Raw genomic sequence first — 22805 nt, forward strand, 5'->3', positions numbered from 1 at the left:
AACATAAACCAAGTTTATTTTTCTCCATTGTGTATATAGAGGTTTGTTGCTGTAGGGTTTCTAGGAAGCTTATCTCCTAAAAAAACTCCTGAAGGAAGTAACTACTTTAAAAATGGGAACAAAGAGGACCAGGGAATTATAGACCTACTGGCTTAACTTCAATAACTGGAAAGATACTGGAACAAATTATTAAACAATCAGTTTGTAAGCACCTAGAGGATATGAGGAATAGCCAGCATGGATTTGTCAAGGACAAATCATGACAAACCAAACCAATTTCCTCTGACAGGCGTACTGGCCTAGTGGATGGAGAAAGCCATAGACTTTGAATAGCTTGATTTTAGTAAGGCTTCAGTCTCACATAACAGTCCCATAAGCAAACTAGGGAAATATGGTCTAGATTAAATTACTATAAAATGGGTGCATAACTAGCTGAAAGACCATACTCAAAAGAGTAGTTTTCAATGATTCACTGTCAAACCGTGAGGATATATCTAGTGGGGTCCAGCAGGGGCCAGTCTTGGGTCCGGTACTATTCAATATCAACAAAACGAAATTCAATAAAGACGAGTGCAAAGTACTACACTTAGGAAGGAAAGATCCAATGCACAACTACAATATGGGGAATAACTGGCTAGGCATTAGTACTGGCTGAAAAGGATCTGGCGGTTATAGTGGATCACAAAATAAATATGAGTCAACAATGTGATGCAGTTGCAAAAAAGGCTAAAATCATTCTGGGATGTATTAAGAGGAGTGTGGTATGTAAGAGATGTGAAGTAACTGTCCCACTCTACTCAGCACCAGAGAGGCTTCAGTTGGAATATTGTGTCCCGTTCTGGTCATCACACTTCAAGAAAGATGTGGACAAATTTGAGTGAGTCCAGAGGAAAGCAACAAAAATGATAAAAGGTTTAGAAAACCTGACCTATGAGGAAAGGTTAATAAAAATGGGCGTGTTTAGTCTTGAGAAAAGATAACAGTCTTCTAATATGTTAAGAAAAACAACGAGGAGTCCGGTGACACCTTAAAGACTAACAGATTTATTTGGGCATAAGCTTTCGTGGGTAAAAAAACCCACTTCTTCAGATGCATGGACCATGCATCTGACAAAGGCCATGCATCTGAAGAAGTGGGGGTTTTTACCCACAAAAGCTTATGCCCAAATAAATCTGTTAGTCTTTAAGGTGTCACTGGACACCTCGTTGTTTTTGTAGATACAGACTAACACAGCTACCCCTCTAATATGTTAAGTGCTATTATAAAGAGGATGGTGATTAACTGTTCTCCACATCCACTGTGGTAGGACAAGAAGTAATTAGCTTAATCTGCAGTAAGGAAGCTTTAGGTTAGATATTAGAAAAAACTTTCTAACTATAAGGTTAGTTAAGCTCTGGAATAGGCTTCCAAGTGAGGCTGTGAAATCCCCATCACTGAAGGGTTTTAAGAACAGGTTGGACAAACACCAGCCAGGGATGATCTAGGTCTAGCCCAGCACAGGAGACTAGATTAAATGACCATTCAAGATCCCTTCTAGACCGACATTCCTATGATTCTATGAAAAAGAAAAGCATATTAAAAAGTCAGATGGATTTTGCAAACAGAAGTAAGAAAAATTATAGAACCAAAAAAGTTTGAGTCCTCACAACTGACAGGGCACCTTTAATCTGTACCAGTCCTGACAGTCAGGCACTACCCCATGCCCATAGCAGCGTAATGCCCTGCCCCCATTAGTGTATGTCATTCATCATCACCAATATTTGGCTGTTACTTACACCTATATTAGAGCCAGACTGTTTGCAGCGCTGAACCCTGTCAAAAGAAGTAATACTCATAAAGCAACCAACCTTTCCCCAAATCTAATTCAAACTGTTCTGTTCCAGACATATCATTTTAAACAGCTGTGAATGGTGCTGTTGACCTTGGAGAAAGACCATTAAAAAGGCCCTTGTGGCTAGTATTAGAATGACAGAGCCATTTGCCTGTTCCGTCTGCTAGTGAATGAGCAATACACAGAGATTCTCCTACACTCTCCTTCCCTCCCCAACCACTACAACAGTACAGGCGTCCCACATTTTACTTCACAGAGTGCCTGTAAGATTCTTTACTAACAACTAGGCTAAAGAGATCTACATGCCTTTATTTGCTTCAGTCAGCCTATATTTGCTGGATTTGTTTAGGAGTGGACCGCAGAACTGTCATGCTAGAAGAGACCAATATCCTGTCACCGACAATGGCCAGATGCTTCAAAGGAAGGTGTAAGAAACCCAGCAGTAAGCAGTTATGGGATAAACTCTGCTCAGGGAACTTCCTTCTCTAAATCTGTTATAATTCTATTCCTTCCAGCTACTGATGAATCCATTTTCCCCAGTGAATGAGACAAGACATCTCAGCAATCAAGGATTATAAAGTTGCTCCTCACTTGTCAAGCAGGGAAGGGACAAGTCTCATAGACTCATAGACTCATAGACTTTAAGGTCAGAAGGGACCAATATGGTCATCTAGTCTGACCCCCCGCATGATGCAGGCCACAAAAGCTGACCCCCCCACTTTCCCTTAGCTCTGCTGTTGAAGTCTCCAGATCGTGATCTAAAGACTTCAAGTCGCAGAGAATCTTCCAGCTTGCGACCCCTGCCCTATGCTGCGGAGGAAGGCGAAAAACCTCCAGGGCCACTGCCAATCCACCCTGGAGGAAAATTCCTTCCCGACCCCAAATATGGCGATCAGCAGAACCCCGAGCATACAGGCAAGATTCTCTAGCCAGACCCTCATTTTACCAGTGATGGTCGTTATTGCCTAATTGATTAGAATCACGTAATCCCATCAAACCATTCCCTCCATAAACTTAAAGTCATAAAGTCAGCAAACCAAAGGACAGGAAAGTCATTCTTACAGATAATTGGCCACACAGAGCAGGTTTTTAATGAGTGAAACTGCCTTGAATGATTAATGTGATAACTGTTAAAGTTCTTGTGTGTGATTTACCTTGTCATATTCCCAACAACCACAGCATAACATTAGGAAAACTATAACCACAAACTAAGCTGTTCATTTACTGGATGAGTAGCACAATTGAAAGACTTCACGGAAGTTGAAATAAAGGGTATAGTGAGTCATCATAAATATTAGCCAGAATCTGGTTTCCTCCTTTCTACTTTTTCCTTCCAGAATTTTTATGTAGCATGAAATATTGTGTAAAATGAGATCTTATGAAAGGGGCTTCTGAGCTTTTCCTCTGTAAATTAAAATGAGAAGTAAAAGCAGAAACTGGGATCAAGCCAAAACCAATCTCAGTAAAGATATGTTTTTAAGAAGCCAAAGCTATCCTGAAACTTTCATGCAATAATCTCAGCTTCTTTGAAGGAGAACTTCTGGGGGGGAAATCAGATGAAAAGTACAGATTGATGGGCAAAGGATTCCCTAGAAACAGCACATTCTAACCTTTCTTCCTTCACCCCCATTTTTAGGCAAAAAATAACAGAAGCCTTAACCGAAGTTTGGAAGTTTCTTTTGCTACTAATACTTTGTGCAACAAGTATGACTTTTGGCACCTTGCAATTTTTATGCCAGGAGGGGAAATTCACAGTCATATTTATGCAGATTCCATAAGAGAGATGCCTTTCTCTTCTGGAGACTTGGATTCAAGTCTAGGCCAAGGCACAAATAAAAATGCATTTGGTGGCGTTAACTGCCTTCCTCCACCTCCATCTGCTTACTTTCCAAAATATTTCAGTGCCTTGACAAACTCCTCCTTAGTTTGGAGATGAAAAGCTTCCAGTTAACTATATCCTTTGGCATCTTGGTACTTGACCAAGGACTTTTGGCAACTCCTAGAGTAAGTGGTTTTGTATTTTAAACCACAGTCCTGAACTGAATCAGTATGGTCTCCCTTTCAAGTATGGACCAAATCCAACACCACTAAGTTGCAGATTTCTGCAAAATTTGCAGCCCAGTGCAGCAGAACTGCAAAAGTAATTTCCTACAACTGCAATCCTACAAAATATGTCCCCTGATGCCAATTGCCTGGCAACAGGTGTGTACTTTTTGGAACTACAGAACTATTCCCAGTTAGGCTACCCAAGAAAAGAGTAATTTTATTAATTTACCATGGACAGTCACAGGAGGGATAACCAAGGGTGATGCCAAAGGCAGCAATTGTACAACTTTACCTGGTGAGTTGCCACACCTGTTGCTTCTTGGGTGTTGTTTTGCTTTTGATTTCAATGGGGCCATTATTTCACCCTTAGGGTATGTCTACACTACAAAATTAGGTCGGATTTATAGAAGCCGGTTTTATAGAAACCGGTTGTATCCAGCCGATTGTGTGTGTCCCCACATAAAATGCTCTAAGTGCATGAAGTCGGCGGACCGCGTCCACAGTACCGAGGCTAGCGTCGACTTCCGGCGCATTGCACTATGGTACCTATCCCACAGTTCCCGGAGTCTCCGGCGCCCATTGGAATTATGGGTTGAGATCGCAATGCCCGAATGATGCAAAGCAGTGCCGCGGGGGGTTCTGGGTACATTGCGTCAGGCCCCTCCCCCGCCGTCACAGCAACGGCAGACAATAGATTCGCGCCTTTTTACCTGGGTTACCTGTGCAGACAACATACCACGCCAAGCATTGAGCCCGCTCAGCTCAGCTCACCGTCACCATATGTCTTCCGGGTGCCGGCAAACGTGGGACTGCATTGCTAAACAGCAGCAGCAGCTTACTGCCTTTTGGCGATAGACGGTGCAGCATGACTGGTAGCCTTCATTGGCAATCTGGGTGCTGGCAGCCGTGGGGCTGGCAGCCATGGGGCTGCATTGCACCAGCCCCTTGCCTTTTGGTAGAAGATGGTTTATTACGACTGGTATCCGTCGTCGTCGTACTGCAGTGGCTGTCGATCATGGGCACCCGGGCAGACAATGATGGTTATCAGTTGTAGTATGCTATTTTCTGCCAAGTGCCCAATATTGTCTGCTAAGCACCCAGAAGAGGCCGATGGCGATCTGGGTGCTGGCAGACATGGGGCTGGCAGCCGTGGGGCTGCATTGCACCAGCCCCCTTGCCTTGATGATGATGGTTATCAGATGTACTATGCGTAGGATGGGGCTAGATTGCTACACAGCAGCAACCCCTTGCCTTTTGGGCAGTAGATAGTATATTACGACTGGTATCCATCGTTGTCATACTGCAGTGGGTATCATATTGTGCAGTAGACCTGAAGGCTAACTGCCAAGCGCCCAGTATTTGCTGCCAAGCACCCAGAAAATGCCAAGGGCTATCAGTCATGCTGCACCGTCGTCTTAAGATGTAAAAAATAGATTTATTCTGTATTCATTTGCTTCCCCCCTCCCTCCTGCTAAACCCAGGCTTTTGAGTTCACTCTTTGGGGGGGGCCATTCTGCGTGACAGTTGTTTGTGTTTCTCCCTGATGCAAAGCCACCTTTCTTGATTTTAATTCCCTGTACCTGTACGCCATGTCGTCACTCGCCCCTCCCTCCATCCCTCCCTCCCTCCTTCCCCTGGTCCGTCAGATACTACTTTCACGCCTTTTTTCAGACCAGACGCCATAGCCAGCACTGGGATCATGGAGCCCGCTCAGATCACCGCGGCAATTATGAGCACTATGAACACCACGCGCATTGTCCTGGAGTATATGCAGAGCCTCCTGGACATGCCAAAGCAAAACCAGGACCAGCTGAGGAGGAGGCGATTGCAGCGCGGCGACGATAGTGATGAGGAAATTGACATGGACCTCTCACAAGGCACAGGCCCCAGCAATGTGGAAATCATGGTGTTACTGGGGCAGGTTCATGCCGTGGACCGCCGATTCTGGGCCCGGGAAACAAGCACAGACTGGTGGGACCGCATCGTGTTGCAGGTCTGGGACGATGCCCAGTGGCTGCGAAACTTTCGCATGCGTAAGGGCACTTTCATGGAACTTTGTGACTTGCTTTCCCCTGCCCTGAAGCGCCAGAATACCAGAATGAGAGCAGCCCTCACAGTTGAGAAGCGAGTGGCGATAGCCCTGTGGAAGCTTGCAACGCCAGACAGCTACCGGTCAGTCGGGAATCAATTTGGAGTGGGCAAATCTACTGTGGGGGCTGCTGTGATCCAAGTTGCCAGGGCAATGAGAGACCTGGTGATATCAAGGGTAGTGACTCTGGGAAACGTGCAGACCATAGTGGATGGCTTTGCTGCAATGGGATTCCCAAACTGTGGTGGGGCGATAGACGGAACCCATATCCCTATCTTGGCACCGGCGCACCAAGCCACCGACTACATAAACCGCAAGGGGTACTTTTCAATGCTGCTGCAAGCCCTGGTGGATCACAAGGGACGTTTCACCGACATCAACGTGGGCTGGCCGGGAAGGGTACATGATGCTCACGTCTTCAGGCAGTCTCTTCTGTTTTGAAAGCTGGAGGAAGGGACTTTCTTCCCGGACCAGAAAATAACCATTGGGGATGTTGAAATGCCTATCGTTATCCTTGGGGACCCAGCCTACCCCTTAATGCCATGGCTCATGAAGCCGTACACAGGCAGCCTGGACAGTAGTCAGGACCTGTTCAACTACAGGCTGAGCAAGTGCCGAATGGTGGTGGAATGTGCATTTGGGCGTTTAAAAGCGCGCTGGTGCAGCTTACTGACTCGCTCAGACCTTAGCGAAAAGAATATCCCCATTGTTATTGCTGCTTGCTGTGCGCTCCACAATATCTGTGAAAGTAAGGGGGAGACATTTATGGCGGGGTGGGAGGTTGAGGCAAATCGCCTGGCCGCTGATTACGCGCAGCCAGACACCAGGGCGGTTAGAGGAGCACAGCAGGGCGCGGTGCGCATCAGAGAAGCGTTGAAAACCAGTTTTGTGACTGGCCAGGCTACGGAGTGAAACTTCTGTTTGTTTCTCCTTGGTGAACCCTCCGCCCCTCCCCCCCCACCCGGTTAACTCTACTTCCCTGCAAACCAACCACCCCACCATCCCCTACTACCCTCCCCCGTTCGAGCACCACTTGCAGAGGCAATAAAGTCATTGTTACTTCACATTCATGCATTCTTTATTAATTCAGCACACAACTAGGGGGATAATTGCAAAGGTAGGCCTGGATGGGTGGGGGAGGAGGGAAGGAAAAAGACACAGTGCACTTTAAAACTTTAAAACTTATTGCACTGGAAATCATCTAGGCTGGAGTGATTGGGTGGCCGGAGGCCCCCCCACCGTGTTCTTGGGCGTCTGGGTGAGGAGGCAATGGGACTTGGGGAGGAGGGCTGTTGGTTACAGAGGGGCTGTAGCGGCAGTCTCTGCTCCTGCTGCCTTTCCTGCAGCTCAACCATACGCAGGAGCATATCACTTTGATACTCCGGCAGCCGGAGCATCGACTCTTGCTTTCTGAGTACAAGTTGACGCCACCTCTCCTCTTCAGCCCGCGTTTCAGCACGCAACTTCTCCTCTTCAGCCCGCGATTCAGCACGCCACCTGTCCTCTCGCTCATATTGGGCTTTTTTAAAATCAGTCATTGACTGCCTCCACGCATTCTGCTGTGCTCTGTCAGCGTGGGAGGCAGTCTGTAGTTCAGTAAACATTTCGTCACGCGTCCTTCTCTTCCTTCTTCGAATATTCACTAGCCTCTGCGAAGGAGTAAGATTTGCAGCTGGTGGAGAAGGGAGAGGTGGTTAAAAAAGATACATTTTAGAGAACAATGGGTACACTCTTTCACGTTAGATTTTGCTGTTCACATCACACAGCACATGTGCTTTCGTTACAAGGTCGCATTTTTCCTCTTATATTGAGAGTCTCCTGGTTTGGTGTGAGAGATCACTCACGCAGTGCCAGGACACAGATTTCAGCTTGCAGGCAGCCATGGTAAGACATACAGTCTTTGGGCTTTTTTAACCTTCTTAACATGTGGGGATGGTTTCAAACAGTACTGCCCTCATTTCCCATACCAAGCACCCGTTTGGTTGGCCATTTAAAATGGGTTTGCAATGTAAAAGGAGGGGCTGCGATTTCAGGTTTAACATGCAGCACAAACCCAACTAACTCCCCTCCCCCACACACCCAATTCTCTGGGATGGTCACTTCACCCCTCCCCCCCACCGCGTGGTTAACAGCGGGGAATATTTCTGTTCAGCAGAGCAGGAAGGGGCACCTCTGAATGTCCCCTTAATAAAATTGCGCCATTTCAACCAGGTGACCGTGAATGATATCACTCTCCTGAGGATAACAAAGAGCGATAAGGAATGGATGTTGTCTGCATGCCAGCAAACACCGGGACCATACGCTGCCATGCTTTGTTATGCAATGATTCCAGACTACGTGCTACTGGCCTGGTGTGGTAAAGTGTCCTACCATGGCGGACGGGATAAGGCAGCCCTCCCCAGAAACCTTTTGCAAAGGCTTTGGGAGTACATGAAGGAGAGCTTTCTGGAGATGTCCCTGGAGGATTTCCGCTCCATCCCCATACACGTTAACAGACTTTTCCAGTAGCTGTACTGGCCGCGATTGCCAGGGCAAATTAATCATTAATCATTAAACACGCTTGTTTTTAAACCATGTGTAATATTTACAAAGGTACACTCACCAGAGGTCCCCTGTGTGCCCTCAGGGTCTTGGGTGAGTTCGGGGGTTACTGGTTCCAGGTCCAGGGTGACAAACATATCCTGGCTGTTGGGGTAACTGGTTTCTCCGCTTCCTTGATGCTGTGCGCTATCTATGTTCTCTCCATCCTCATCTTCCTCGTCCGCCGAACCCGCTTCCCTGTTTCCAGCGAGGGACTGATAGCACACGCTTGGGCTACTGGTGGCTGCACCCCCTAGAATGGCATGCAGCTCCGCGTAGTAGCGGCATGTTTGCGGCTCAGCCCCGGACCTTCCATTTGCGTCTCTGGCTTTGTGGTAGGCTTGCCTTAGCTCCTTAATTTTCACGCGGCACTGCTGTGCGTCCCTGTTATGGCCTCTGTCCTTCATGGCCTTGGAGACCTTTTCTAATGTTTTGCCATTTCTTTTACTGCTTCGGAGTTCGGCGAGCACTGCTTCATCTCCCCAGATGGCGATCAGATCCCGTACCTCCCGTTCGGTCCAGGCTGGAGCTCTTCTGCGATCCTGGGATTGGGACTGGGACTCCATCATGGTTACCTGTGCTGATGGGCTCTGCATGGTCACCTGTGCTCTCCACGCTGAGCAAACAGGAAATGAAATTCAAACGTTCGCGGGGCTTTTCCTGTCTACCTGGCCAGTGCATCTGAGATGAGAGTGCTGTCCAGAGCGGTCACAATGAAGCACTGTGGGATAGCTCCCGGAGGCCAATAATGTCGAATTCCGTCCACACTAACCCAATTCCAACCCCCTAAGGCCGATTTTATCGCTAATCCCCTCGTCGAGGTGGTGTTAAGAAACCGGTTTAAAGAGCCCTTTAAGTCGAAAGAAAGGGCTTCGTAGTGTAAACGTGTCCAGGCTTAAGTCGATTTAACGCGGCTAAAGTCGACCTAAACTCGTAGTGTAGACCAGGCCTTAGACTGGAGTCCCACGGGAACAGAACTAGCCCATTGTATGTGTTATTGCCTTGTATTTCTCATCCCTCACTCTCAGAAGAAGTCAGCCCAATTTGATATCTAGTTCAGTTGTCCAAATTCACTATATTACAGTTACTGTGTTTTCTTTTAATTTCCCACTGTTTTTACTTTGGAGATACCCCATCTCCAGTACACAGATTTTCAGCAGTAATACCAGTAAGGTATAGGCCAAAACTAGATGCATTTGTTCAAACATTGCCCTCTCAAAAACTTTAGGGATTCACATAAATTGGATCTGGATTCAAACCATCCCTGGCTTTGGACTGTAAACCTAAATCCAACAGATACAGTTTTGCAGAACCAAAGCCACTGCAGTGTTGCCCAACTCGAGGTTAGCACCAAACATTTTCAAGGTACTTTCCCAACATTAGCTATTCTTCACAGCATCCCTGTGAGGTGAGCAAGTTAACCCACATCTAAACATTTACCTGTGGTTTGAATTATTATTTGCTAAATGTGTTATCATGCCGTTTATCTCAGGTTGCTGCTTCAATGCCATTGTTGCTTCTCCATCTCCCAGGGTGTCACAAATGACTGCCTGCAAGACACGATTTCACCCAAGCAGTGTGCAGAACCAACTTCTAGGGAAGCTGTCTTTCTAGGTCACTTGGTGACCTCATTCCAACACAAAATGTTCCTAAGCGGTGATGATATTCTGACATTTATACTGATACATTACTATTGTGCACGAAGCCCAATGATAAGTCGCAGGCAGTGCCCTTTGTAGCACCCACTTCGATGTATTGTACAAAATGCAATTGTGTAAAATTTGGGTACCATTAGTGTCATAGGATCAAAAGCAGTTAGAAAGACCCTCAGCACACTGCCTGCAAGACCAGCATACAGTCCCCTGATGGAGTTTGCATTACAGAGTTTTTTCTGTGGTAGAAAATAAAGCCAGGCATCTCTGATGTGGATTTACACCCACAAGTGGAACAATGAGGTTCAGCATGGCATCTTTGTTTCCTAAACCCTAGTCAATTTCCTATTAGAGGAAGCTCTACCTCCTTGTCTTCACAGAAACACCTAATAACACTGTCATTGGAGAAACCAGAGTGAGTGACCTTAGACAAGGCAAAAGATAAGCGGGGGGAGACAATGCCAGATTTTTTTTGACTTCACGTTTCGGTACAAAGCAACCAGATATGCCCCACCTGGCACAACTGCAGTCTCGAAGGCTCCCTACCTCCTACAGAAGCGATTCCTCACATAACAGTAAACATTTAAATTCAAGTTAACTGGAAATAAAGGGCACAATAAGCCCCGTTCCAAGTTTAATTTAGATCTCTAACCCAAACCAGGAAATCTGCAGACTACAGCTATTATTTTTCCTCAGCTGTGCTAGAAGGAGAAATTCACCAAGAGAAGAGCCCTTTAATCGTTTTGTTTACTACAAAAATTAGAGCCAGCACACACCAGAAGCACATATTGTAGATAGTTATGAATCTCTGAACTAAGCACACAATTACACAGGCAGCATTTTCTGCAAATTATACATCTTTGGCGTAGAGCAATTCTGCACATAACCCCTTGCAGAGTAATTCAGGATGACAGATTTAATCTCATTTATCTTATTTGCTCTCAGAACCCTGTTACGATAAAATGAAAAGTTAAAAAGATTAACAAATAAAACTTACTAGGTGTCAGATACACTTAAGCATTAAAAACTGACTTCCTTTACTAAATTAAACAGCAGACAAACCTTTTCACTTGGTGCTAAGAAGTAGGACTTATGTGTCATACAATTACAGTTCACCTGTTTTTAGATAATTGAAAAAGGTTATTTGTTCCAATACCAAATTAAAGTTTTATTTAATCCTATGGACATCAAGACAAAAAAAATACAAATGAAGGAGCATAGTGAACATCAAAGAAACATATTTTTAAACAATGAAACCTAATATGAATCCACTGTATTTGCAGGTGGGAGACCTGGGTTTAATTCCATGGTCATCATGTGGAAGACAGAATAAGCTTTGATACAGTGGAGGCCAGAAACTCTGAAAGCGACCAGGCAGAGACTACTGCCTACCATACTGACCAATATTGTATCATTGTTTCTTTGTACTCCTCCGTCTGTCTATAACCATTTGTTGTGTCTTGTCTTATACTTAGATTGCAAGTTCCCTGGGTCAGGGACTGTCTTTTTGGTCTGTGTTTGTACAACTCCTAACACAATGGGGTCCTAGTCTATGACTAGGGCTCCTAGGCAGTATGGTAATACACATAATAATAATAATAATAATAAATAAATAATTAGACACAGGTACTGGAAAAAGGTCTGAGCCACAAAGCTTGAATCCAAACCCAACCTTCCCACCAAAATTAAGGAGGCTTGTATTAGGGTTTTGGGTTGGCCTGTTTTGTAGCAGACTTCTTGTCTTGATAGTTTTGACTAAAAAAAAAAAAAAAAGAGGCCCAAATCATTTCAGACTTAGTTATCTGACAGACTACCTCTCTGGTGATGAGATATCTTAGCAGGTGATCAGCAGAGACACCCTGGTTTTAACAAGAGGCAACTACTTGCAGGGTGGGGCCCAGGATTCCGGAACTTGCTTCCCAACCGGACCTGACACAGATTGAATCAGCTGACCTTCAGGACACACTGAAAGGCCAATGTATTCTGCCAAGCTTTTAAGGAGGGGGTAGGGTTTGCAAGAGGGAAGGAACAGAAGCAGTGAGTGTGATTGCTGTTCTTTCTTAATGGCTGATTGGGTGAGGAAGAATGGGTGATTTATTTGGTAAGTTAGGGAAGGGTTTTGTTTTATGGTGCACTTAGAGCAAGACAAGCAGGCAAGATCTGTATCCAAACTCCTTCAGAGTTCAGGGGTGCTTGGATGTCGTAGGTTCAGAACTGTTTTACAATAGCCTGCAACAATAACCTTGCTGCTGGTAACAGAAACCAGAGCAGGTGAATACTGTCTTAAGAACCCTCCACTGCTTCATGGGGAGCAGAAAGATAAGCAGAAAACTGTGTTTTATAACAAATATGAAATAAAATGCAAAACAACATATAAAATGACAGACTCACTTGGCCGAGGTGGCTCCTGTCCCATGGTCTTTGGCCTGGCTCCTCACTCCTGGTGCTGCAACCTGGTGCACAGGGTCACAGTGCCACTCTGGTTTGGCCTGGCTGCCCCTCCATCATCATGACTGAGGGGCAGCGGGGCCAAACCTGAGTGGCATTGTGACCCTGCATGCCAGGTTGCAATGCCCAGAGCTGGGCCCAGCCCTGCAGGACAGGAGCCATGGCTGTGGGGTGAGGGTCGGGTTAGGTTCAAGCTGGGGGGTGAGTGCAGGGCAGGCTCACTCTGTAACACCGGCTAGCACTGCCCACTCCCCGGGGGCAGGACCCAAACATGCATAGATAAAATGGAATAATTCAAAATTCCCAAAAAATAATATTGGGGGGGGGGGGGAGAAAAGAATTTCACAAGGAGCCCCAAAAAGTTCAGACAAACATCCAAACTTTGAGCTGCTTATCCAAATCAAATCAGAATCTTCTGAGGTTTGCTTATATGACTGCTGAACTGTATCTAATGTTTGATCGGAGTTTAGCACACCTCCTTCCTCAGGTGGAATGAAAAAAATTATTTCTGTACAAAACACAAGGTGCTGGTTTACAGTTCAGAGAGAATACCTTTTAACTCAAATCAATTTACACAGTATTAGGGTGATGCAACAATAATGTGAAGTAATTGGCTCAGTGCTGTTCAGCCATGCAGACAGAAGCAGCTCAGCAAGGTAGAGCCTAATTAGATAATAAGATGGGCCAACAAGAAGGCAGAATTTGATAATCACTGGTATAAACTTCATTGAAAACCTTCCAATTAGCTGTTTTCTTAAGTTGTACCAGCCTGTTCTTGTTTGATAAATTCAGAGTTTATTTTCCTACACCCTCTTCATTAAAAACAAATATTTACCTGGGGGCAGCATTTGACCAAAAAATTGTACAAGTAAGGGATAGTAAAATATCACTGGAATCTGGGCAATGGTTTGACATTAGTCATATTTCACTAGCATCTTGTAGCCCCAACCAAGATTGGGACCTTATTACACTATGCATTGTACAAACAATCCCTGCTCTGAAGAGCTTACAGTGTAAGCAGATGAGACAAAGGTTAGGTAAGGAAATACCTAGAGAGGAAAAGGCATTTGCCTCTGGTCACATAGCAGGCCAGCAGCATAGCTGGGACCAGAATCCAAGCCTCTTGACACTCAGACCAGCGGCCAAGCCACTAATCCATGCTACTTTCCTTCTTTCAGTAGCACCTGTATTAGAGAGGGACCAAACCAAACACACTTTGGAAAAGTTCAGACCTGGATCTGAATTTTGCAAGCCTGGCCCATCCCTGCTATTAAACAGAGCAAAGCATTTGGAAGATAGAGCATTCAAGAGCTGTTTGGGAAAAGTTTGATGTGTACGGCACAGTCTGCACCTCATGGTGGGGAAACACAGGAGAGCCTTCTTAGCCATAAGCGCTGAAGAGCGGATGCACCTCTTACATAGCTGAGGCAGGAGGGATTTTTCATACACTGTTTTCCTGCCCAAAGTCACATGTGAAGCAGTTTTCTGATGATGTACAGTCAATACAGTGACAACAAGAAGACATCTTCCATTTTTGGCTCCTGCTGAAGATATTGGGGGATTATTGTACATCTAAATACATAGGACCCGATAATCAAAGGTGCCAAGCACCTGCAACTGTAAATAAAGTCTTTTATAAAAAAAAAGTGTGTCTGGAATTTTTTTGAGATAAAAGAGTATGTCTGAGCATCATACACAATATATGGTCTCGTGTCAAAAGCACAAGCCTAGGACTCCGGAGACCTAGGCTTTATTCCAGCTCTCCAAGGCTTACTTTGATAAATTACCAAATCTCTGTACCTCATTTGTAAGAGTAAGGATAATATAGTAGCTACCCTGGCAACACACTGCTGCTAAGAGGTAAATTAGTGATGGAAGGTGATACAAATGCAGAGTATAAAACACCTGGGGTATTACATAAAAAAGGGGGTTGGGGCCAGAAAAAGTAGAAGTTAGAGAATTTACCAGTTCAATATTGCAACTGATGAAGAATGGACTCTGAACCTGGCCACGTGAGAGGTGTTGCAAAAATATCCACCTTAAACTGCTGGGTGCAGTTATCCATCACAAAAGGGGTTTTTTATCATCTCTTTCCTAGTGAAATATAGTTGTGAGCCAGAGGTTCAAATCCATCTCCAGCTTAACTACATTTAATTATTCAAAGGAAATGTGCTGGGTTGAAAGTCACTGAGGTTTAACAAGAGCTGATGGGGTTTCAGTGAACTTTCCATTACACCCTGGACTCATTCCAAAGGCTAGTTGTGCATGTCTACTATAGTAGAGATCAGAGGAGCCAAATCAATTAAAAAGTCAACTTGAGATATAATGCCCCTTGGTGGAAATTCTTATCTGTGCTATATATCACCATCACCAAGTAAAATATGTTCAAAGGCTTCTCACATCACTGCTTGAAAGTTCTATAGCCTCCTTCCTTCCTCTTTTTAAATAGTCGGCCCCCAGTTTATCTGAGAAAAGCAACGACTGCCATATGCGCTGATGTAGTTGAAACATGGAAATAACTAGAATCTATTTAGACTATAAACAAGCAATCACAGGTAAGGAGTGCACTCTATTCTTTTCACTTTGAAATTTGTATTGCCTCTTATGCAACAAAGGATAAAACAGACAGTACCTTCTCCTCAGCACTTGAGAATCATACTTACTCCAAATGAAGGCTTAAAGCCATCATAAAGTACCTGTCTGAGCAATACTGAGGCAGGAGGAGAAAAATCTTGCTTGACTCCATTTGGTAATCACCTTAGTTTGTAAGCATTTTGGGGCAGTGACCTTCCTTTGCTATGTTTGTAAAGCACTAAGACACAGTTGGCGCTATAAGAAGAACAATGTGCTGTAAAAGTGTATTTCCTTTTATCCATTTAAAAAGTGAAGCTTTTCAATTTCACCAAGCGCTGAAGGCTTATAGTGTACTCAGGTTCTACAACATGTATCAAAGTCAGACCTTCATAGTCAAACACAGGAGCGTGATACAATTGCTATCTGTAAGTGAAGCAGTGGAGGTTCACACCATTTATAGCCTCATGTGGCGGCTGCCTGGTGAGCCACAGCAGTGAACTGGAGTCTCCAGCTCCTCCCATGCAACCTGGAACAGAACTTAGTGCTGCCCACGGTCAAATAGGAACGGACCTGGAGCAGTGGGGAATGGACTGAGTCCACAGATCCAGTGATAGAAATACTCCATGTGAGGTCAGGTGCAGAGGAGCATCGGCTGCTATACCAGCCCATGAAGTAATGAAACACCTGCAGAGAGACCAGGCAGCCTGCCTTTAGGCTGGGGTGGAAAAGGAGGATGATTTTTCAGATTACACATGCTTTTTGCAGGCTGGATGAATCACACGCCTTAACTGGCATTTAAAATAATGTCATGGTTAAAGCTCTTGCAAGAGGAGACAGTCTTAAGTGTTTTTCAGATGTATATTTCTCTACTCAAGATGGTTTCTGTAAATATATAATAAATCTACCTCTAAAGCCGTCATTCAGAAAACAATGCTCCTTTCTTCCTTTATCTTTTTAAAATATTTCCCTCTATAGTCCTTTAGCATCTCACAGGGAACTACCAGCTAAACTGGGCATAAATCTGTTGACTTTGTGTCTGGCTCTTGAAATGCCCCTTTAGAACTATAGCACCCTTGAAAAATCAGGGACTGAGGACAATAAGGGCATATTTGCAAATTAGCAAATACTCTGGTGCATTTGTGCTGTTTGGCTTCTTAAAGCCCATAACTCAAGGCAAGGCTAGTGCCCTAATAAGTGACATTCAAATATTTTCCTTGTTAGGTCAGATCATGCCCACCTAACTGATATGAGTAATCTCAGTGGGCAAATTCACTTCCATTGCAGTCTATGAGTGGACATTAGGGATGAGAGTAGCTAATCACGTATATAGAGAAAGATTTAGCCCACTGTGGACCATTTCTTAAGATCCTCTCAGGGACACTTCCCCTTCCAGTTCCAATACCATTCTTTCCCTGGAACCATTAGAGTGTTTAGTAGCATGAAAATAATCAGAATGTAACAAGGAGAGAAAATTAAAATAAACTGACTTTAACTGATGGATGCTGCGACTTGACTATATTTGTTCCCATCTGCAAGTGTAGGGCTTTACATTTTGTAGCACTGACTGTTGATTTCAGGCCCCAATGCTTTGGTATCTCCAGGTCACTCTGTAGTTTGGTTCAGTGTTCTGCATAACTGTTACCTGTTCTATTCCGGATCACAACTAAATTTACCCCCAAAGAAACTCTGAACATGAAGCAGCTATGTGTATCCCCTCTCTGCTTTTGACTTTAATTGGTCAAATATACCTTCAAAATCCCATAATGAAGTCCTAAATCAAAGTTTTGATTAGCAGGAAGCATCACAGCACGAAAACTACTGTTTATCTAGCTATTTATATGGCTCTCACCAACATAGTATCACAATTATTAAGAGATTTTAACTCCACCATACCCTTGTGAGGCAGGGAAGGATTATCTCTATTTTACAGAAGGGGAACTGAGGCACAGGATAGATTAAGTATCTTGAGACAGATGTGGAATTGCTTGTAATAATTTAAAAATACTGAGTGGTAATAACATTATGAACACTATATGTGATCTGGTTAATGAGGTAAAGTTATTGTACATGGGGTATAAGACTTTTCTCTAGGACTGTATTGTTCTAGCTTAAAAGGCGCTGAAGGAAAAACTAGCAAGGAAGCTAGGGTTGCCAGGTAGTACTGACTGGACACCAAAAGTCCGGTTACCTGGGTAACCGTCTGCAATCGGCTTCCGCGCCAGGAGGGAGGGAAGAGCAGTTGCTGCTGGAGCAGGAGGAGTACTCAGGAACTGCCTGGTTCCAGCGGAGAGAGGTACCGGCGTCCAGGGGGAGGGATCCTGAAGTATATGGCGTTTGAGGAGTGGGGCTGGTGGCTGGGCTCACCACCTGGGCCCCCTTCTCAGCCTCCTTTGTCCCCCATCCCCAGGGTGCTGCCCCCCATCCTGCCCCAATCACCCCTCATCCCCATAGCACAGCTCTCCCTCAAACGTCCTGCCCCAGTCACCCCTCCATCCCTAGAGCCCTGCTCAGCTGGTGGGAGGAGGGAGGTGGAGAGAGCAGTGAGTGATGGGTGTGGGGGGGGGACAGGGCCTCAAGGGAAGAGGCAGAGCAGGGGGGAGGAAGGTTCCAGCGCTGAGGGTCTGGTTTTCACAAATTAGAAAGTTGGCCCCCCCCAAAGGAAGCACCACACTGGGTCCACATAAGCAAACCAGGCTCTGAGACTCAGTGCTTCAGGTTTTTCTTTGCAGTGTAGACATACCACTCACAGAAAGCGACGCTGTGGAGGAGTCTGAAAGAGCTGTGTCTTTCCCCAGATCCAGGGAATGGTAAGCCTTGGGGAAAAGCAGGCCTGCGTATAGAGTGGTTTATTGTTTTTAAGAGCTGTTTTCTCTTAAACGCTTTTGTTCTAACTACATAATACTTTGCTTTAGGGTGACCAGACAGCAAATGTGAAAAACCGGGACAGGGGGTGGGGGGTAATAGGAGCCTATATAAGAAAAAGACCCAAAAATCGGGACATCTGGTCACCCTACTTTGCTTTAAGAAGGCTGTTTGGTCACTGGACACCATTGTCATAGCTCCCAGAGGGAGATACTGAACCCAAGTCCGATAAGCTGAGGTAATCATGGGTAATACCTGGGGACTACCGCCTACGCAGAGAGTGGTAGAACCACATGATTCCACGCAGAGACAGTGACAGCTTGAGGCCTGACTGGAGACGGGGTGAGCTCACAAGGACCAGGAAAGGTCCCAGATGCAGTTAGCCCATAAACGTGACATGAGTTGCCCAAGGTCATGCAGCAGATCTATGGTTCACCTGGGGATTGAGCCCAGTCTCCTGAGCCCCAAACCATTGTCCCCTCCACTAGAACAATTCAGCATTGTGACAAACAGCAACTTGAACATGGAATTGCTCTGCAAATTAGGGTTTGGGGACTACAGGAGCTGTACCTGGGGGCGAATTGTTATTCTTAAAATAAAATAAATCCCTTTAAATGTGACTAACAGCTCTTATCCTACAACAGAGAAGCCAGGAAGTGCAGGAAAGGCAATATGCAGGAAAAGGAAAGCGAGCAAGATTTGCCAACCAACACAAAACAAACACCACCAGAATGAAAAAATGGTTAGAGCTTTTTAGAATCTCCCAAGCTTTAATGTATTATTTATATTACAGTAGCACCTAAAAGCCCCACCAGAGACCAGCGCCCAACTGTGGTAGACACTGTTCATACAGAGCATATAGACTAAATAGACACAGGAAGTATTATCAGAGCCCTGCGTAGTCCACACCACAAAGGTACCAAATTCTTCAGCAATGTTAATTTATCCAATTCTCATCCTTCCACACCTACTAGAATTACACACACACACACGTTTATTGACTAATTTTGTATCCAAAGATTATTTTGGGGTTTTTTTACACTATGCTCTCCAGGTCTTCACAGTCCTCAGTTGTCATTATACTGTCCAGAAGCTCAGAACCTCCTTTCCCACAAGAAGACCAGAGAAGAGGAAGCTTGTAGCAAACTTCAGTGGTTCTCATCCCCAATCACTGAGCCTTGGTGCTGCATTGTTCTCCAGGCAGCTCAGTTCCTCTGTCTACACTTGGGGCTCTGCTTCTCCTTGAATGCAAACTGTACTCAAGCTCTAGGAACACAGAACCATGCAGGGAGTTTTCACTTATAAACCGATTAACTGCCCCTTGTGGGGAAATCTTGTAAGCAAGTTCTAGCACCTTAGGGAGACAAAACAAAACCTTGGATGTCTGGCTGCTGCTAAGTGACCAATTCCACAGCAAGAGAGCTGAATTCTGTGGAAAAATGCCAAATTTCTCAGCCACAGAACCGTAGTCCATGGCATCCTGACTAAGATTAATGGGACAGTTCACACCTCTCAGAGCCATTGTTTCAGGCTGTCTGCAGACTTGGGCAAGCACCGTTTTTCACTGTTCACTTTTTAAAGATTACCTTAAAAACTATGAGGGCTAGAAACAATTCTTTACAAATAAAAGTTGAGATTCTGGAGCATAATTTTCAGTTGAAAGAGGTGAATTTTGCAACAAGCTCCATGGGTATGGAATACTCGGATTTTTGATTATCTCCATTTTACAGATGTGGGACTGAGGCACAGAGTAAGAGACTCAGGCAAGGTCACACAGGAAGACTGTAACAGAACCAGGAACTCAACCCAGCTTTCCTAAATCCTAGGCCAGTGCCTTAACCACAAGCCCCTCCTTTCTTTTTCTCTTTATCAGACCACCGTACTCAATTTCCTATGTTAAACCCCCTTAGACACTCATAAGAACAATCTGGCTAATCTGGCTCCCTATTATGGAGTCAAATACCTGGCCTACTTTAGTTTGTTCTGAGGTGTTTAAAAACAGTGGGGTGGAGAAAACTCCTCCAACCCCTGCACCCCATGTTAGTGGAGTGTAGTTTGAGAGGACATTCATCACATAAGCAAATGTAATAAGGATTCTTCACAAAAAGCAGAGGAGGAAAAATGAGATGTGCTGCCAAACACTGAAATCAAAAGCTCAGAACTACTGGATGACATTGAAGCGAATGAGGCAACAGAGCTGGCAAATGTTCATGTCCACATACAGTCAGACAGTCCCAGATTTCTATTTATTGTGGGGACTGTCACAGGTTTAATTCTCCTGGGAATGTCCTGGATTTCCTTTTTAATTCAGCTCTTCTGTGTCCCAGTTCCACACTTCTCTGTCCATTCTACCTGACCACACAGCAGGGAATTTTGTTGTTATTGTGAGTTATAAAAGCCAGTACCTGCTAGTCCACCTACATCACGGTTCCTCTGCACTTTACCAAGGGTAAGTGAGAGGCCGAACTCAGTCCTACCATAAATCCATTCATTTCAGTGAGGTTAAGGGTTGCCAACTTTCTAATTGTACAAAACCGAACACCCTTGCCCTGACCCCTTCCCAAGGCCCCACCTCTTCTCTGAGGCCCCACCCCCACTCACTCCATACCCCCTCCCTCCGTCACTCACGCTCCCCCACCCTCACTCACTCTCACAGGGCTGGGGCAGGGAGTTGGGGTGCGGGAGGGGTGAGAGCTCCGGCTGGGGGTCCGGGCTCTGGGGTGGGGCCAGAAATGAGGTATTCAGGGTTCGGGGGGGAGCTCCAGGCTGGGGCAGGGGGTTGGAGTGCAGTAGGGGATGAGGGCTCTGGCTGGAGGTGTGGGCTCTGGGATGGGGCCGGGGATGATGGGTTTGGGGTGCAGGGAGGGACTCAGGGCTGAGGCAGAGGTGTGGGAGGGGATGGGGGCTCTGGCTGTGGGGTGTGGACTCTGGGGTGGGGCTGGGGATGAAGGATTTGCAGTGCAGGAGGGGGTTATGGGCTGGGTCAGGGGGTTGGGGTGCAGGGGGGGGGTGTGGGCTCCTGGAGGAAGTTAAGGTGAAGGAGGAGGCTCAGGGCTGGGACAGGGGCTTGGGGACAGGAAGGGGGTCAGGGTGTGAGCTCCAGCCAGGCCGTGCTTACCTCAGGCAGCTCCCGGAAGTGGCTAGCATGTCCAACTTCTAGGTGGGGGAGCCAAGGGGTTCTGTGCACTGCCCGTGCCCACAGGCGCTACCCCCACAGCTCCCATTGGCTAATGGGAGCGGCGGAGTCGGCACTCTGAGCAGGGGCAGCGCGTGGAGCCCCCATGGCAACCCCTGAGCCTAAGAGCCGGACATGCCAACCGCTTCCGGGAGCCAGGCAGAGTTAGGGCAGGCAAGGAGCCTCCCTTAGCCCCCCTGCGCCACTGACCGGATTTTTAGCGGCCCGGTCAGCAGTGCTGACAGGAGCTGACAGGGTCCCTTTTCAAACGGGTGTTCCAGTCGAAAACCGGATGGTTGGCATTGGCAACTCTCACTGAGGTTAGACTAGGGGAGTATTTGACTGAAGCACTTTGGGGGTGGAGGGGGATCGTTTCAAAATTAATTATGAGCAAAATGTTTATCTTTTTAGATCTCCTTTTTATTCCACCTGCTGGCTCTCTGCACTTTTGGCAAGGAAGAATTGTCTCACACTCACATAGCAATGCCCAAACATACAGTGCAGTTCTCTTCATTACCTTTTATAACATTTAATAGCACATTTACCACTCATGAAGGTGAGAGACTCCTTGCACTGACTTGAACTAGATAAAATGCAGGAAGTACTTTGAGCGCTTCCCAGCACAGCTCTCCCAGTGCACCTCAGTGTTGATCTGCAACACTCCCCCACACTCTTCAAACAGATATTACTGATCTGTGCCACAGCATGTAGTGTTTTTAGGAAAGTAACCAACATGAAATAGGAAAAACAACACTCACTCAATTCCAAATCTGGGGGTTAAGACCCAGATCCTCAAAGATATTGAGGCACCTAAATACTTTTGAGGATCTAAGCCTAAGTCCATAACTCCCCATCTCTGTTGTAAACCCAGGCAGAATCAAATGCTAAAGGAGATGTGAACAGGAAGAGGTTATGAAATCAAAGGAAGTTAAGAGCCTAAATGCCTTTGTCGATCTGGGCCAAAGACTCCAAAACGACAGGCTTCCCAAGCAAACACACCACATTTTATCAGTGTTGTGCTCCAACATGAGATCAAAAGTCAGAAGCAAAGTCCAATTTTTCAGCACCTAGGACAACTAATAAGGAGTTGTGTACTAGAGGCATTCATGTCGGTATAGAGAGAAATGGGCAGCAGGAGATAAGTGAGATCTCACCTCATGCCATAGGAGATCTAAGTTCCCAGGGATACAAGAAGAAGAAACTGCTTCCTTACCATGTTCCTTTACAAGTCAGTCTGGATATGGCTAGGCGCCAGCACGTCTGCATTACAACAGCTGAAGGGACTCTCAGAACAATTTTCAGCCAGTTTTAGCTCAAATATTCACACAAGGAATTATTGCACAATAGGAATCCAGCCAAATGAGAAACCAGCAAATGACATCCATAAGACACAGTGTGCACTGACAAGTCATAATGCAGCTGAGTCCTCAGTACAGGTGGCTGCATTATCCGCCTTCCATCCTTCTAACTGCATTGTCTGCAGCCAGCATGTCACACTAATCATAACCCAGCCTCCTAGAATGGTGCCTCTAAGAGATCAGAACATTC

At 45.7% G+C, this 22805-nt stretch overlaps 1 protein-coding gene across 3 annotated transcripts in view; it reads right to left on the reverse strand.

Moving 5' to 3' along the window:
* ZDHHC8 (zinc finger DHHC-type containing 8) overlaps positions 1 to 22805 on the reverse strand; it is a 237827-nt gene that overhangs the window by 89853 nt on the left and 125169 nt on the right. The gene's annotated exons all lie outside the window — the stretch shown is intronic.

The sequence above is a fragment of the Terrapene carolina genome, unplaced genomic scaffold (genome assembly GCF_002925995.2).
Source record: "Terrapene carolina triunguis isolate 2854851 unplaced genomic scaffold, T_m_triunguis-2.0 Scaffold234, whole genome shotgun sequence".
Taxonomy (NCBI): Eukaryota; Metazoa; Chordata; order Testudines; family Emydidae; genus Terrapene; species Terrapene triunguis.